The 18,130-nt window shown below is 49.0% G+C and overlaps 1 protein-coding gene across 8 annotated transcripts in view; it reads left to right on the top strand.

Annotated features, from left to right (window-relative positions):
- CHL1 (cell adhesion molecule L1 like) overlaps positions 1 to 18,130 on the top strand; it is an 81,366-nt gene that overhangs the window by 1,123 nt on the left and 62,113 nt on the right. The window lies entirely within an intron of this gene.

Below are 18,130 nucleotides of genomic sequence, written 5' to 3'. Positions count from 1 at the left end.
ATATATATTTATTTATATATAAACTAAAAAAAAATAATGTTGACTGCATGCAATTTAGACTTTAATCTTTAAGCTTTTGCCTTGAGCTTGCAAATCCATGACCTGTCTGTGCCCCTCCCACATCCAGATGTGATGGGGTAGAATTCCCCCCCACCCCCAACTGCTCTGTGGTCTGTCCAGCGTGGGACCTGGGCCCGGCGCAGGTTTCGCTGCTGTGGTTCAGTTTTGCTGTGCGTGGGTCCCCGTGCCTGCCCTGCACCCTGGGTTTCGGCAGTGTGAGGGGGCTCAGTGAGGAGCTGCAGGAAGTCAGGACAGACCTGCACAGTGAGCCCGGTGACTGGTGACCGGCTGGCCGCTGTGGGAAAACCTCTCTGAACACTTGGTTACCCCAGCTTCAAAGGGGCCTTGTTTGTGGAGGATCAAAGGGTCTCTTGCAGAATCAATTCAGAGCATTCAGCACCCACGGAGGGAGGAGAGCATGTCTGTGCTCCGGGTGAGCGGACCCTGTGGAGAGACAAGGAGGTGCTGCTCTCCGCTGTGCCCCGCATTCCACAGAGGAGACCAGAGCCAAGGCTGCACATGGCCACGTCCCCCGACAGCTGTGTGCAGCCTCCCCGGGCCCTGGGAAGCCACCTGTGCCCATGGGAGAAACGGTTTCGCTTTCCCAGGGAAGGGCTGAGTTCGTTTTGGGTCATTTTATTTTTTAAATATATTTTTATTGATTTCAGAGAGGAAGGGAGAGGGAGAGAGAGATAGAAACATCAATCATGAGAGAGAATCATTGATCCGCTGCCTCCTGCAGGCCCCCGACTGGAGATCGAGCCTGTAACCTGGGCATGTGCCTTGACTGGAAATCGAACCATGACCTCCTGGTTCACGGGTTGATGCTGAACCACTGAGTCACGCTGGCCAGGCTGGGAGTGTATCTGTAAACTATTTCCTATTCTCTATCGCCCTAAATATGTGTGTGTGATCCTCAGCTATACTTTCAGCTTGCTTATTTAACTTAATACAGATTTCGTTTTGATGAATATTTTTCAGAGCATCACTAATGATTTTTTACTCCCTTCACGTCAGAAGTCTCTGGACCCTCTTGTATTTCTGATTGATTAGCTGACCCATTTTTGGCAGGAGGGGCGGTCAGGACACCCACTGCTGGTCGACCAGAAGGTTGTGCGCTGAGTTCCCGTGTTCTCTCTCTCCCTGTGAGCAGCTGGGCACCTGCCCTGTGCTGAGCTCATGGGGAGGCTCTGCTGAGTCATGGTTCCGGGCTGCACATTGGAGGCTGTTACAAAGTATCAGTCTGGCCTCTGAGGGACACGATTATGTTTCTGTGTCATTCCCGTTCCTGGAGCGCTTCACACAGTTACTTTTACTGGGTCCCTATTAAGCTATGTGAGAGGTATCATCATTTGCATATTTCTTTATACATTGTCACCTATAAGCATCACATTTTATTAAATTAAAGTCAGAGTTAAGCAGTGAACATTTAGAGTGTCAGGAACTGTGGCTTACTTGGATTTTTGCACATCTCATGACGTCTCTTTAGCAGTTTCCGGGTTTTTTCAGTGATTAGAGTAACGCATGCTTTTCCGACTGGAAATCTTTGTTTTCACAGTTTCACAAGCGAGGTGTTTGCACTTGGAATTTTTTTTACAGAGCAAAGTTTCCATTTGCTCGTGAGCACTTATAAAATAACAATTATTTTAGACATTATCTCTGCTTTTTAAAATCAAAACATTGTTTTCTTTTTTTCCAGTTATTTTTTTAATCCTCCCCCAAGGATGTTTTTTATTTACTTATTTTATTTTAGAGAGAGAGAGAAACATGGATATGAGAGAGAAGCACTGATTGGTTGCTTCCCGTTAGTATGCGCCCTAAAAGGGGATCCAACCTGCAACCCGTTGGTGTACAGGAGGATGCTCCAACCGGCTGAGCCACCGGGCCCGGGCACACCTCCCTGTCACACTCCACAGGGACAAACAGGAGTCTCGGCTCCAGAGGGAGCCTGCGGCTTCCGGAAGGTGGGGCTGTCAGTGTTGTAATTTGGAAGAGCGCCAGCCCCCTTGGGTGTCACAGGGGCTGGGGGCCAAGCTGTGAGCTTGGCTACTATTGCGGCAGAAGCTTGGCTTCCAGGGTTGTCCTGATTCTGTAGCCCCGAGCCCTCCTTCCCCTGAGGACTCTGCTCCTACCAACCCCCTTACACTCCTGACTCCAGGTACCTGGTTGCCCAGCACACTGGCCAGCAAACTTCTGAGACCCTGTCCTGCAGGAGATGAGCCATGTTGGCTCTGACTTCAGAGATGATCATCAGGATGCATTGTATCCTCGCTGGATGGTAGAGAAAGTAGAGATTAGGCCATTTTCCCAAGGTAACACCCTTGATGGGTGCCCATTCATTCAGGCAGGTGTGTGTTGATGATCTGCCATGCCACCTGGGGAGCTCAAAGCCCAGACCCTGGGAGCCTGAGGGGCCCCGCTGTGGTTGGTCAGTCCAGGTCCTCCCAGGCCGCCATCTGTAGACAGGGAGGGGCTCCTGAGGGGTGTGCTGTTTCTCCTTGATGTTCCCAGGTAGTGAAATCTAGACCCTCCTCCCTGTACACACTCAGTGCACTCCCCAAAACCGTCTCGCCCTTCCTGAAGTTACTTACTTCTTTAACATATAGGACTGATCTTAGCAATAGAATTCTCTTGTGTGTGATTTGCCTCCGTTTATGTCTGAGGGTTCTCCCCTCTCCCAACCACAGCCTAAGATTGTAGAAAATGCAGTTATGTCACCTGGCGTGTAGCCTTCAAGGTTTTCTTTGTTTTGATCTGTTCTTTGTATTCATCTTCGACATTCAAGATTCTAGTCTTCCCTGCGTGAGTCTGGTGACCCAGCATCTTGCATGTTTTAATTGCCTTCTCTGTTCCTCCTTCACAGCCATCATCAGAGACATTCTTCTTGTCATCGTAGACGTTTGAGGCAAAATAAAACTCTAAAGCATGTTGTTGTCCCTGGGATTTAGAAAGGCTGTCCCCTCTCACGTCATCTCACTTGAGCCCCAGGAGCTGGGGCTGCAGGGTCGGCCAATCTCATTTGCAACCAACACGTGCACACATTTCATGTTTTCTGATCCTGCTGAGTGACAGCTGTCCCACGTGGACGGTGCTGGACGCCACAGACGCGGGCCGTCTCAGGGGTCCTCTGCTCAAGAGAACAGCTCAGGAAACACAGTCCGACCCACGTATCGCCACCAGGAGGGTCAGGGGCTATGTTAAATGCCGTCCGGGCGTTGTCAGTCATCCACAAACAATTCTGTTTGTATTAATAATGCAAATAATACCGGAGTCAGAGTAGCTGGAATGGGCCTGGAAGGCGGTCGCTAAGCAAAGTGGACTGGCGCGGTGTGTGGAGTGCCACTCGGTCAGTTGGAAAGCAGTGGGGGCCGTTCTGAGATGGGGGTGGGGTTGGGATGGGGGCGGGAGTTTTGTGTTTCGGTGAATTGGCGTGAGGCTCTCTCCAGAGGCCTCCCAATCTGTCTGCAACTTTTTGGCAGGAGCTTTTGGAATAAGGCCAAAGGGATTGTCCAACTGCACGGAAAGGAAGTGAGCGGCTCGCTGTGTTAGCCGGTCTTCTTTTCTTGGGGCCAAAGAGACTGTAGCTTTCTCCATCCTTTTACATCATCATTTTTACCAGAATGAGTTAGAATTGCTGGGTGGAACTGAGTGGTTTGGCTGATACTCATTAAATTAGGAGAACTGGCACATGGGAAGTTTTTGCTTTATTTCTACCGTCGGCGTCGCCATAGAAAAATCTCAGGTGGACAGAAGTGCATTCCTGGGGTGGCCTCTGAAACAGGCTTTGGAGATGAGAGCCAATCCTTCAATCGCCTGCGGTTGGCAGTAAAAGGATCGTGTGTGTATGTGTGTGTGTGTGTGTGTGTGTGTGTGTGTGTGTGTACTGGTGGAAACACTTTCTTCATTTCACAAGTTGCTTTTGAAAAGATGGTCGGTTGGTGGGGAGACACCTGGGTGGGGGGTGGCTACTGGAGCTGAAAGCACGGGTATCCTTTCTTCCTTCCTCTTGGCCATTGCACAAATACACCAGACCAGCTCTACCCCCTTGTCCCAGCATTAATCATGCCTGTCCATTTTGGGTGTTTACAACTTTAAATATTTATGAGCTGCTGGGTCCTTTATTGTTGTTTACCCGCTCTGGGCGCTGGGACGCCTTGCTCTCCTTCCGCAGCCAGCACTCCCTTCCCTTCCTCATTCTCCTGCCTGGTCTTTGGATTGCCTCCAGTTTGCATACATAATTTGGGGATTGAGGTGCCAAAAATATAGTCGTTTCAACTGGAGTCTTGTTGAAGTCGCTTTCACTCGAATCTCATACCCAAATAACTTGGATTTCTGAGGCCTAGAAACTCAGCGGGGGCGCCCCAGGGAAGCTGAGATACACAGAGAGGGTGTCAAAAAGCTGCGGGTGGGTCACAGGTCCCCAGGGAAGCAGCATCTGGACTGGAGAGATCTCCGAAGGAGCGCGATTCGGGCAGCTCTGATCTCAGCCTCAGTCTGGGGTCGCTGTGAAGATCTCTGTGGTCACGAGCACCTCCTGGTTGTTAAGACTCGGGTAGGATTGGGTTCAGTCCTCATAGCCACTCTCTACATTTTTATGTACTTTTCCTTCCTTTGCGCCTTCAGAAGGTAGAGTCCTTTATCAGTAGGAAGACAGTTGCTATCAGGTTCCAGAGAAGAGACGGACGTTACATTGTGGCCGGTGGGAGTGGTTTCATGTCAAAGGAGGGCATCCGGGACCCATGCCCAGGAGGACGTGACTTGGGAAGATTTATTTGTGACATCAGATGCACAATCAAAGGAGTGCCCCTGGGTACCCAACATGTCCTCTCCGTCTGTCCTGCTGTGGAAAAAGCCCAATCTTGCCTTCATCAGGCCTGGAAGTAGGGCCGGTGTCCAGAGATTCTGTGCCCCGCAAAGGCCAGGCCAGTGCAGCCTTTCTCCCCATCCGGCCAGCTGAGCCTGTGTTCCCGGCTGTGCTGGGGCTGGCTCTGTGTCCAGGACCACACTCGGAGCCCGCCCGTCTACCGTGGGCCACGGGTGGCCACTGCTAGTAGGTCCACATGGCTGCTACAGAGAGAACCAGCGAGCAAAAGGGGTGAGTGTGTGATACCCAGAGAGAGACAAGTGCTCACCAGCCCCCTTTCTGGTTCTATCCCTCCCCCGTGGTTCTCTGGGGAGTGTGTGAACCTGCAACTTCCCAGTGAAGCAGGCTTATGCTCCCTGGTTGATTACGCTTAATAATACCTGATTCCCTTTGCTCCCTCCCTTTATTAATATCGAGCTACCTACGCTAACAAAACGACCATTAAAATATTACAGAGAGACACTGAAACCCAGCAAACCTTGGGTGGTCTTTTTAATAAACTCACCCTTTGGATCTGATATTTAAAAGGGCTTTTCAAGTAACAACTTGACAGCTGGCAAAAATAAAATGCCCGTAAAATTACGTAACACGACCAAAGAAATGACTCAGAGTAAGATCCAGTGAAGGGAGAAGATTTTGTTTCCTCAACCAAGTGCCATTTGTGCCCTAAGACATCCACGTCGGGAAAAACACCGCGCGTGACATGGACACAAACCACAGCAGAATTGATTGAGGCCTCGGAGAGGAAGTAAAACATGAAATACATCCCTGCGCTCACTGGCCGACCGGGGAGGGGGGGCAGGCGCCTCTCGGAGCCGAGATGAGATGAGCGGGGAATTAAGAGGTAAATCAAAGCTCCCATCAAAGCTCCCATCAAAGCTCCGTCCTCGGTCATAAACGCTCCCGCCGTGGAAGGAGGCCTCGTGCACAGAGATCAAAGCTGAACGCCTCGCCAAGCACCCCGGATTCCCTGCTCGGAAAACCAAGAGCAGGGAGAACGCGGAGGGAACACATCAGAGCTACTCAGAGCCCCACACAGTACCATCTCCCCTTCTCAAGGGCAGCGTGCTCCATCAGAGAAACCAAAGGAATCATGTTGGCACTTTGACGGAGAGCTCAAGTTCTACCTTCAAGCGGGGAGGGTGGCCCCCTGGGCTTGGTCGCTTATTGCAGACACGCACGAGGCTGCTTCCCGGGTGGTCAGCCCTTCCACGTCAATAGCGAGGTTCTCTTCACATCTGCAAAGAGCAGGGACAGGGGGTTCACATGGAGAAAAGATGGTCTCTCGCATGTAGCTGGGTCGGAGGCTTCCGTCCAAGTTCATGGGCATATTGTTAACTTCTCCTTAATCAGTGCATCAACCCTCATGGGAGGTTTGCTGCTTCCTTCACTTTGTGAGCGTAGCCGGTCCCCGAGCTGTGCACAGTGACCCCGTCCTCTGTATTCTTCTGTCATTCACACTGTATGTTATCGGTGACATTTTCAACCTGCGCTGTGGATAAAATGGCAGTGAAAGGAAAATAAATCTTTGAGATAACGGTCCAGTTGTCTAGTACAGGATGTTTCCTTCCTTTGTAAAAATTAAACCTTTAAAAAATGTTCATTCATTCAAAACTGTTTTTGTTTAACTGTTGTGAGCCACTCGGCTGAGGATATAACAAACGAAAAGGAGACCCAGTTTTTACCCTCCTAAAGCTGACAATCTAATAGGGCCGAGACCTATTGATCGGATTGTCACTCAAACAATGTCACATTGCTTCTCTAAGTGCCAGAGGGGCGCGTTACACAGAGATTTGACTTGTGGAGGTTCTCGGAGGAGATTGGAATGTTACACACATACCAGTTATCACACACACATGCATGGTTCTTGGAGGAACTGCTGCCGGGTCAGAGATAGGAAGTAACTGGACAGGAAGGAGGCATCTGATTAGACATTTTTCTCGGGAGTGGGTGGTGGTGGAAGATCAGTCCAGCTACAGGCAGAGGACAGGGCCGTAGGTAGTGTACTGATTCAGAGAATGGATTTTAGTACCAGGAAAATCAGAAATCTGGCAACTTCTCATTTGAGAATGCTGGACAAATTGGACAACCTCTTTGAACCTCAAGCTGTTGACAGTAATCCTTATCATAGAATTTTCCTGATAAATATCAGCTATCATCACTATCATCATCATTACCACCACTATCACCATCACCATTATTATCATCACAGCCATCATCACCACCATTGTTATCATCATCACCACCATCACCATCACAATATCACCATTATTACCATCACTGTTATTATCACAACCATCATCACCATCATCATATCATCATCATTATCATCATTATCACCATCGTCATTATCATCACCACGTGGTGACAGCTCAGTCTTGTGGCCAGCAAATGAGCCAGGCGGGGCCAGGGCGGCCTGGCCGAAGTTTGGGTGCCAGCTTTGTTGGTAGGCCAGTGAGCTCCCCTCAGTGGTGTCGGGTTTATTTGGGTTCCTGAGACCAATGAACGGAGTCCAGGAGTGCACCACCTTCAGCCACTCCGACTCCTCCCATACCATTATCACCACCATCATCACCATAATCTTCATTAACATCACCATCACTACCATCATCATCATCATAACCGTCATTATCATTACCATCATCATCACCACCACCATCACCATTATCACCATCACCATCATCACCATCACATTATTACTGTCACCATCATCATCACCACCATAATCTCCATCAACATCATCACCTTGGGGGCCAGCACTGATTTTAGGCTTATCATTTCATTACTTTGAGTTTCAACTTCATACTTTTATAAAATGGAGGTGTTGGGTTAAGTGATTTCAAGATTCCTTTCTGCTGTAACATCCCATAGTTTCCCACACAAATCTAAACCTGGACACTTTAGCTCAGATGGGAAGCCTGTCTGATGCAGGCTAGGGAAAGTGTTGCTTTTGGGGAAATGCTTTGAAAACAAGCACAGTTCTGCCTTTTAGCGGCTTTTCTTCTATTTTTAAAATTACATTTTAGAAGTTTCTGTTATCTTAGATTACAGTTTATAGCACGTATTTCTTCTGCTAAGAAGCCTTTAAAGTGCTGCCGTGGGACGTTTAATTTCCCATTATGATTAGTTTCTCAGATTCCTCCCTTTGTAATTGACACGTTTTTACAGTCCTGTTTAAGATGAATTTATTTTTCCAACCATAGATATCAAGCTGAGTTGGAAATTGAAATCCAAGCACTGTAAAATCAAATGATAAGAATGTGGCTTCGGGCGAAGTTTTCAACCACCACAACCTCTAGAAAGATCACTACAAAAATGTTTCCTTTTTTTTCTTATAAAATCTGTAAGAACACCTCTGAGATTCTTTTGGTCAAAATAAAATTGCATAACATTTCTAAACCTAGTCAAGGGAAACCGACCTACACCTTGTTTTTTGTTTAAATAGTTTAATATTTTGTTTGATTGCCTCATCTTTACTCTGTTGATACTTCACTGAAATTACTATTGTTTCAGCTTTACAAAGTCTGCTTTTGACTAGAGTAGATGAAACAATTTAATCTCTTTTTAGTGCCACAGATAGGAGAAAGAAGACATATGTTTCATATACAAGATGCCCCAAAGAAATGTATGCACACGCGAATAGCCTATAGCTCCATTTTGAAAATGAAATGTAGTTTAATAAACATGTAGGTCTTTGAGCCCTAGTCTTGTCCTCAGTAAAGAGGAGGGGGTGGTACAGAGTTTATTTTTAACAGGGACAATGACACACTGTTATACTTGATACGTGGTGACAGCTCAGTCTTGTGGCCAGCAAATGAGCCAGGCGGGGCCAGGGCGGCCTGGCCGAAGTTTGGGTGCCAGCTTTGTTGGTAGGCCAGTGAGCTCCCCTCGGTGGTGTCGGGTTTATTTGGGTTCCTGAGACCAATGAACGGAGTCCAGGAGTGCACCACCTTCAGCCACTCCGACTCCTCCCATACGACTGGCTACTTACAGACACGTCCGTTTCCCCTCCTCCGGGTCCTGAAACGGACGCTCCATTGGGACGGGGACTGGCAGCGCCCCTTCCTCAGCTACTGGGAATCCCACCACCCCGTGGGCACCCAGTCACTGCGGGTGAGCAAGGCCCGTGAGTGGCGCTGGAGTTTCGTTTCTTCCCATGCTGTTCACAGGCCCTGTCACTCCCAACCTCCTCGCTGGCTTCCCGCTGGGAGGGAGCCACAGAAAGCCCTGTTTTCGGGAAAAGGGTGTTCTGAGCTGTGACTTGTGACTTGGTCGATTGTGTGTCAAACAATCTCTTTGTCAGAGGCCAGTGTTCCAGTGGCTGTGATTCAGAGGCAGCGGGAGATTCCGAGAATGTCCTGTCATCCGGGCCTTTCAGACACTGAAGTGACCATTGTACCACATGGACTCCCAGTCGGGGTCATCCAGTGACCCTTAGCGGTCAGGGGCTTCTGGTCACTGAGACGCAGCTGGGAGCTGTGCCATCCTGTGTGTGTGTGATAACTAATGTGTGTGTAATCACTGTGTGTGTGGTAACTGGTGTGTGATAATGTGTGTGTGTGATAACTAATGTGTGTGTAATCACTGTGTGTGGTAACTGGTGTGTGATAACGTGTGTGTGATAACTAATGTGTGTGTAATCACTGTGTGTGTGGTAACTGGTGTGTGATAACGTGTGTGTGTTATAACTAATGTGTATGTAATCACTGTGTGTGTGGTAGTGTGTGTGATAACTGGTGTGTGTGTGTGTGATAACTAGTGTGTGTGTAATCACTGTGTGTGTGGTAACTGGTGTGTGTGTGTGTGATAACTAATGTGTATGTAATCACTGTGTGTGTATGGTAACTGGTGTGTGATAACGTGTGTGTGTGATAACTAATGTGTATGCAATCACTGTGTGTGTGGTAACTGGTGTGTGTGTGTGTGTGTGTGTGATAACTCTGGGTGTGTGTAATAACTGGTGTGTGAAACTGGTGTGGGTGTAGGTAACTGGTGTATGTGTGTGTATCTAACTGGTGTGTGTATATCACACACTGTGTACGTATATGTGTATGATAACTGGTGTATGTATGTGTGTGTGTAACTGGTGTGTGTAACTGGTGTGTGTGGGGTAACTGCTATGTGTGCATGTGTGTGTGGTAATTGTGTGTGTGTGTGTGATAAAACTCGTGTGTGTGTAACTGGTGTTATGTGTGTGTGTGATAACTGGTGTATGTATGTGTGTGTGATAAAACTGGCGTGTGTGTAACTGGTGTTATGTATGTGTGTGTGATAACTGGTGTGTGTAACTGGTGTATGTATGTCTGTGTGTAACTGGTGTGTGTGTGTAATGTGTGTGTAACTGGTGTGTGTGTGTAACTGGTGTATCTATGTATGTGTGTGTAACTGGTGTGTGTAACTGGTGTATGTGTGTGTGTGTGTAACTGGTGTGTGTGTGTAACTGGTGTATGTATGTATGTGTATGTGTGATAACTGGTGTGTGTGTATAACTGGTGTATGTATGTGTGTGTGATAACTGGTGTGTGTGTAACTGGTGTATGTGTGTGTGATGACTGGTGTGTGTGTGTAACTGGTGTGTGTGTGTAACTGGTGTATGTATGTATGTGTGTGTGTGATAACTGGTGTGTGTGTGTAACGTGTATGTATGTGTGTGTGTGGAACTGGGTGTTGGGTAACTGGAGTCTGAGGGTGTGTGTGCCTCCTCAGCAAGGTGTGTGCTCAGGTACCGAGAAGCCTAGAGCTCCAAGGGCTGCCATCAGCGTCCGTGTGGACGGCGTCACTGCCTTTGGCAGGGTTTGGCAGGGTTTGGCAGGTTTGGCAGGGTTTGGCAGGTCAGTTTTTGGGTCTGGGAAACCCCACACTTCTCCATCTGAATTAACAGTGACTGCTTCTCCGATGCCTCCATCTCAGCTCACGGAGGGCTCCCAGGAACCTCTGCTCAGACAGCGGGCCAGCTACCCTCCTGGCTGATAAAACGGGGGCAGGGCAGCGGGAGACAAAAGCATTAGGGCCGTTAATGGTTCTAAATGAAATCATCTTCTCGGACTTCCCCTCGCGCTGCCGCGGCGAGACCAGCAGCCCTCGGAGTCAGCCCGCCCTGGCGGGTCCAGAGGCTTCTGTCTGCCCTTGGCTGCTCGCCACGTGATGGGCCACGATTGTTCAGGAGTCAGGGGCAGCCACGCGAGGGTGAGCTGAGCAGTCGCACCTGCTCTGGGGAGCGGCCAGCCACGGCCCACGCTCCACCTCCGCTCATTGCACTAAAGCAGCGGTTCTCAACCTGTGGGTCGCGACCCCTTTGGCGGTCAAATGACCCTTTCATAGGGGTCGCCTAAGACCATCCTGCATATCAGATATTTACATTACAACTCATAACAGTAGCAACATTACAGTTATGAAGTACCAACGAAAATAATTTTATGGTTGGGTCACAACATGAGGAACTGTATTTAAAGAGCCAGAAGGTTGAGAACCCCTGCACTAAAGCGAAGCCTGGAGTCGCTACCATGGACACGGGGGCTCGGAGCTGGAGTGGCGTCTGTCTGACTTGGCATTTCGCTTATTTTTACCTCCAAGTAAATGATTGGCCTGAAGAAAGGGAAGGAGGAGGAGGAGGGAGAGGGAAGGAGAGAGAAGAAACATCAATGTTGAGAGAGACATATTGATTGGTTGCCTCTTAAACACACCCTGGACCGGGGCAGGGGGTCGTACCTGCAACCCAGGTACTTGCTCTTGACTGGGAATTGAACCCTGAACCTGCAACCCTTAGGTGCGTGGGCCAATGCGCTAACCATTATGCAACCATCCAGGGCAGAAAGGACAGAAATCAGAACGTTAATATTAAAACTCCTGGTGTTTAAGAAACGGATGCTAATTCCGGAGGTCAAAAAAGTCCCAGCACAAGCGAAACGGAACGTACCCTTGAGTGGCTTGTCCCTTGGATCCCGGGGTTTCTGGAGTCCCCTTCCTCCCACTGGGCTCCCAGGTGAGCCACTGCTCCCCGCAGTCCTGAGTGGCAGCTTCCCAGGAGGGTCCTTCCCGCAGACTTCAGAGTGACCTGAATCGTGAGCCCAAACTGTGCGGTGGCGGAATCCGACCACAGGTGTTTGTGCTGCTGCCGCCGGAGCCCTCAGGAGCTGGAGGGGCCGCTGCATTGCCCACCTCTGTCCCCCAGCGCCCAGGCCCCTGGCGATTTGCCAGGCAAACTCCCCGCCTCTCAAGGGGCTAATTTGGTCTCTTCCCCAGGGTGGTACTGATGTGTGAAGATGGTACGGCTCTCGGAGAAGCTAATGAAATAAAGTGGACTGGGCTCGCTTGCAGCACAGAAGCAAGTATCTGGCTTTGTAGGTACCTGTGGGTGCTTTTAACGTCCGTGGCTTCATTTCGTTACTGCTGTCCATGGCATTGGTGGCTGTTTTGCCTCGTCTCTATGAAGAAAGCACCTACCTTAGGAATTGGTTTAGTCGCCTTGTGGAATGACAGTTTTGTCAGCTGTGGGGACGTGTTTGGGTGGAGAGAGGTAGCAGATGGTTTGCACGGCGTCATGGGGAGGGACATGTAGGGAGCAGGTGTCTTGCTGTGTTCCAGCAGGGTAATTCGTTTACGCGTTCCTATGAATGTTGAATGGGGAGTTAATAAACTTGCTATTGTTCTGTAATGAGAAGTATGTTTTTGCTGCAGTGAAAACGGGCACTATTACTATTCAAAAGGAAGGCTCCTAGTCTGAAAATGACACTTGTGTGAAGAAAACTTACGTAGAAGGAAACTTGTGTGCAACTAAGCGTTCTAGCCAGGAGATAAAGTTATGTTAATTCAGTATACTCCCTGTGCCACTTCCTAAAGTTTTTACGTTTCATCTCATTTATGAGAAACTTGGGAATTTAAAAGCGTAAGGAAGTAATTTATGTTCCAAAACCCAGTAATCAGAGTCCTTTGGGTTGAGGACCTGCTGACCTCCAAAGCCTAAATCATCTATTTATACCATCTTTTAAAAAATATTTTAAAATAAATTAATATAAATTTATTGCCACGGTTACTTTTGTATTTTCCTCATCAATCACCAATATTGTGAAGGTAAAGACTAAGTCTGTTTCACTAACCACTCTATTTAATGTCCGTAAGCTGCAGGAGGCATGTCCATCATAACTGCTCAGTAAAACTCAATGAAACCCCTGGGTTCTGAAGGCCGGCCTTGTTGACACATTAAGCTTGTGCCCTGGCCAGTGTTCTCAGTGGTTAGAGCATAGGCTGGGCACTGAAGGGTCTTGGGTTTGATTCCTATTTCAGGGCGTATACCTGGGTTGCAGGTTCGATCCCAATCATGTGGTAGGCAACCAATCAATGTGCCCCTCTCACATAGATGTTTCTACCTCTCCCTCTCCCGCTTGCTCCCGCTTCAACTCTCTTTCTCTCCTCTCCCTTTCCCCGCCCCCTCCTCCCCTCCCTCCATCCCTTCTACTCTGAAAAAAAAAATCAATGGACAAAATACCCTTGGGGGAGGATTATCAAAAACAATTAAAGAATTAAAGTTGTTATCATCTTCCTTCAGACACGTTTTTTGGGGGGTTGGGGGTGGGGAAGAGCAATGCTTAGCCTGCTTGGAAGATAGCTGGTGTTTTATGAAGCTGGAGATGTAGTTATAACTAATGAAATCATGGACTCCACGCTCCTTGTCTATGAGGTTTAAATAAGTCCCAGAAAAACCTCATGACCAGAAGGGTTGGGTACCCTGACCTGTGTGGACTTCCCTGCATCACAGCCTGGAGGTTAAGAGTGTGGGCGCTGGTTCAGTTCCAGAATGTTCCACGGATTAGCCGTAGACTTGCTAAAGGACTTCTTTCTGCACCTGGGTTATCTCATTGGAAAGTCAGAGATAACAGTAGTACCCACCTCATAAGAGTGTTATGATGGAGATGAAATGAATTACTTGTCAAGTTCTTAGCTCAGTGCCTAGCACATAGTATTGCTATGTAATGTGTGTTCCAAAATCATTCGAATATATGCCCAATGCACGCTGATCTTAAAAAATGTATTGAACACAATAAAGATACCTATGATAATAAAAGCATAATATGCTAATTAGACCGGGTATCCTTCCGGACGACCTTCCGGACGAAGCCAGGGCTGCAAGGGAAGCCTGGGTCCCGGGTGCCTACCTTTGGTCGGAGGGAAGCCCAGGTCCCCCAGTGCCAGAGGGAAGCTGGTGCCGGCAGCTGGGGGAAGGAAGGCCTACTCTTGCATGAATGTCATGTATCGGGCTCTAGTAGTAAAAATAAATAAGTAAATGTATTGAACATCTGCATGGACATTAAGGATGTTATTTAATAATTAATGTACTCCCAGTCCTAGAATTAAATTATAATGTTCACAGCTAGGATCATAAATGAATTCTGGAGAAAAATTATATTTATAAAAGCAAGATACAGAAGCAGGAGTTAATATGTAGTGTCCATTCTTGTTCCTATTTGCCGGTTTCTGCCTGTTCTCTTTGACATGACATTTGGACTTGATGTAGGAAAGAGAATTAACTCAGAGCTCGGTAGAGTAAGCCTAGGACACGTTTTTTATTATATGATGCAAATGTTTTGCTTTGCTCTTTTTTAATTTTTTTTTGAAAGGAAGACTTCTGGAGAAAAGCAGCGAGAACAGAAGCAGAGAATTTCTTGCGCGGCTGGGGCAGCTGCATTCTCTGTTTGTGTACAAGGCTTTGTCACCTGCAAAATTAATTTGGCAAAGATGGCTCTTTCTTTGCCTGGGTCTCCCCCAGGCAACACAGAATAGCACGTTTTCCTTATGGCTCTGTGCATTAAGGAGTAGGTTTCTAAAAACCGCAGCTCTCAACCGAGGGGCCGGGGTCGGGGTGAGGCAGCTTTGTGTGTGTGTGTGTGTGTGTGTGTGTGTGTGTGTGTTCACATGAGTGTGTGTTACAGATCTTACGGGCTGAGCAGAAGGACTAATGGGCTTGTATATTTTGAGAAAGATTCCTTGGTATTTCTATTTTATTTACCTTTGGATGGCTTTACTCTTTTAACATCTTTCTTTTCCCTAATGGGAAGTGTTACAGTTGTGATTACAGATTTCACACTTGCGCTTGTAGGAGGATTATAAAGTGTAGTGACAGCGTAGGCATTTGTGTTTGATCTAGGGGACAGAGATGTGGTCTGTGCACGTGTGTCTGTGCATGTGTATATGTGAGTGCTTGGGTGTGCATGCGAGTGGGGGTATGTGAGTGCTTACATGTGTGTACAGATATGTGTGAGTGTATATGCATATCAGTACTTGTGCATGCATGTGTACACATGTGAGTGTGTGTGCATTTGAAGGTGAGTGTGCATGTGAGTACTTGTGTGTATGTGCATGTGTGTGAGCACATGTGTATACATAGTTATGCATGTGAGGCGTATGATATGTGTGAGTGTGTGCATGTGTGTGTGTGTGTACCTAGGGAGGAGGCATGGTTGCTACAGAGCTTCCTCAGCTCATGACTGAAACTCTTGTTCTAATTCAAGGAAGAGATACACAGTCTTCACAACTATAAGACTGAACTTCACTCATCTTCTTTGTGAAAATAGTCCAGGAGGCACATCAAAATCTCAAGACTATCTGAGCAGATGGTTTTGCTTCCTTTTGTATTGGACACTGCCTTCCATATGGTAACCTTTCCAGCCCTCCTCTCGGGCTTGGTTCTCCTGATGGCCCCCAGGACGTCCCACGGGTCACTTACTAGATGGACATCCCACGGGGTCACTTACGAGATGTCGCCGCTTCCCCCACAGCCCCCACTGTGCTCAGTGGCGGCATGTCTGGGCGCTGTCACGTTGGGAAAACAGTGACGCCATGACGAAATTCCGTCCTGTCATTCGATCTTTGCAGGGGTCCCCGGGGGCCCTCGGTGTCACTTCGCAGCTCGCCACGCACGAGTTCCTCTCAGAGCAGTGACCCACGGCCAGGAGACCTTGTCGCAACATATGGCGACACCTGTCACAGGGTTCGTGATGGGCACACAGCTCACCTGTTGTCCTCTTGGATTGGCTGCTTTTCTGTATAACCGCCACAGAAAGGAGAAGACGACGTTGTATTTGGAAGCACAATGGGGAGGGGAGGCGTGCGATGTCATCTCTAGGACAGACCACGCCTTACAGACACACAGCCACTCTGCAAAGGGGGCATTTGGTCAGGTTCCGAGTGGCCGTCTGCCAAGCTCGCCCAGGAGTGAGCCTGCGTGCCAGAGCTCCATCAGGAACAGAAAGGAAGCAAGAGATGGCGTCATTGCAAGTGTCACTGTGGGAGGAAACTCCAGGGGCCTGGGTTCCAGACCTGAGCCGTAGGCTCTCCGATGGCTTCCAGCCACCTCCGGCTTCCTCCTCCATCTCTCTCCCTTCTCCTGCCCAGACCTTACTGTTCTCACGGGGACATGTACAGAACGGACCAGTTCACAACGCTCAGAATGCTGAGGGATGTCTGAGAAAACCTATTGACGATGTGCAGCCTTCGTATCCTGGGCAGCTTATCGGTTACTTTAAGGATGAGGACAGACATGCACAGCACGTGTCACTTTCCACCGAAGTGAAATCGTGAGACTCTTCGGCTCAAATGATGTCTCAGTAAAGAAGGTGTATGGGTTTTCACACCCCACGTGAGTGACGACCCTACACATCCTGTTAGGCCTTTAGATTCTGAAGAGAGGAAGGGAGAAACATCAATGATGAGGGGGAATCATTGATCAGCTGCCTCCTACACACGCTCCACACTGGGGATCAAGCCTGCAGTCTGGGCCTGTGCCCTGACCGGGAATTGAACCGTGACCTCCTGGTTCATAGGTGGACACAACCACCGAGCCACACCGGCCGGGCTGAGACGCTCATTTTAATTCACAGGAAGCTGTCTTCTCCAGGGGCCCCTTCCCTTGCGATCGGTTGAGCGTCTCTCACATTCTGAGGGGTTTTCCTAGTCAAGGACCATGAAGGACAACCATGTGGTCATCTCTCCCTTTCCTCTCTGAGGAATTCTGGGAGCCCGGAGCAGCTGCTCTCGGTCTGGCCTGGGTGCTGTGAACTCCGGAGCATCCGTTTCTCCTGGCGTCTCATAAATGGTCCTCATCATTCCACAGGTTCCCTTGGAAAGTGTATACATTAGTCCTGTTGTCTGCTCCGGGAAATTGATGGCGAGGCTCTCAGAGGGAGGCGCGGGGATGATGGAGGGAGAGGGGTGAAGATCTGCGTCCAGAGCAGGGGGGACCCAGGAAGATGGCACCCAGACAAAGACGGGAGGCGGCCGTGGCGGAATCACCTGGGCTGGGATTCCTGGGCTGCTGAGACGCGATTAATCGACACCGTAAAAATGAAATGCTGGCCCGGGGAGGAGGTGGCACGGGCCCTCGAAGATGTGTTAGTGCCTCCACTTGGCAAGCATTTGCTTTCTCCTTTCAGAGCATAAAACCTTCACGTGAAGGAGAGATCTGTACCATGTTTTCCAGCCTGATTTTAATCATCGCCTGATGATATGTTTATTCATTTTAGAGAGAGAGGACGTGGGGGGAGGGAGGGGGAGATACAGACATGAGAAACATGGATCCGTTGCTTCCCGTAGGCATCTGCCGGGGGTTGAACCCACAGCCTAGGAGTGTGCCCTGACCAGGAGCCAAACCCGCCACCCTCTGGTGCACAGGAGGATGCTCAGCCCACTGAGCCACCACTCCCCTCTCACTCACGGTCCCCGCACTCAGGTGTCACCCAACAACCATCTGCCGTGTGCGGTTACCTGCGCCTCCTGTGCGAGGTCTTGGGGACACATTAGTGGAGTATAAGTCCCCTCCCTATAGGCTCACCCCTCAGGTAAGAAGCAGAATAAAAGGGAAATAAATAACTCAGCAAGACAAGCGCTGCGTTGACAATGAAGCTCGGAGTTGTGAGAGAGTGATTGGGGTTACCTTAGATCAGTGGACCAGAAGGGACCCCAAAGTGACATTTCAGGGGGGACCTGCGTGGGAAGGGGGGCCCCAAGCAAAGCTGGGAGTGAGGAAGTCATTCATGCTGACTCCTCTCTGCGGCCCCCAGGCCTGTGTTCAGAGTGTTAGGGGCAATCGCTGCTGGACTTAACCTGTCTGCACCTGGGAACCACACCAGGTGTTTGTGTGCAAGTCACCAGGGACCGTTCCAAACTCACTGAAGGGTCTGCTCAGTGGCTAGAGCACTGACCTGTTCACCACAA

The sequence above is a fragment of the Myotis davidii genome, unplaced genomic scaffold (genome assembly GCF_000327345.1).
Source record: "Myotis davidii unplaced genomic scaffold, ASM32734v1 scaffold663, whole genome shotgun sequence".
NCBI lineage: Eukaryota > Metazoa > Chordata > Mammalia > Chiroptera > Vespertilionidae > Myotis > Myotis davidii.
Note: the sequence above shows the minus strand (reverse complement) of the source record. Positions and strands in the feature narration are given on the sequence as shown.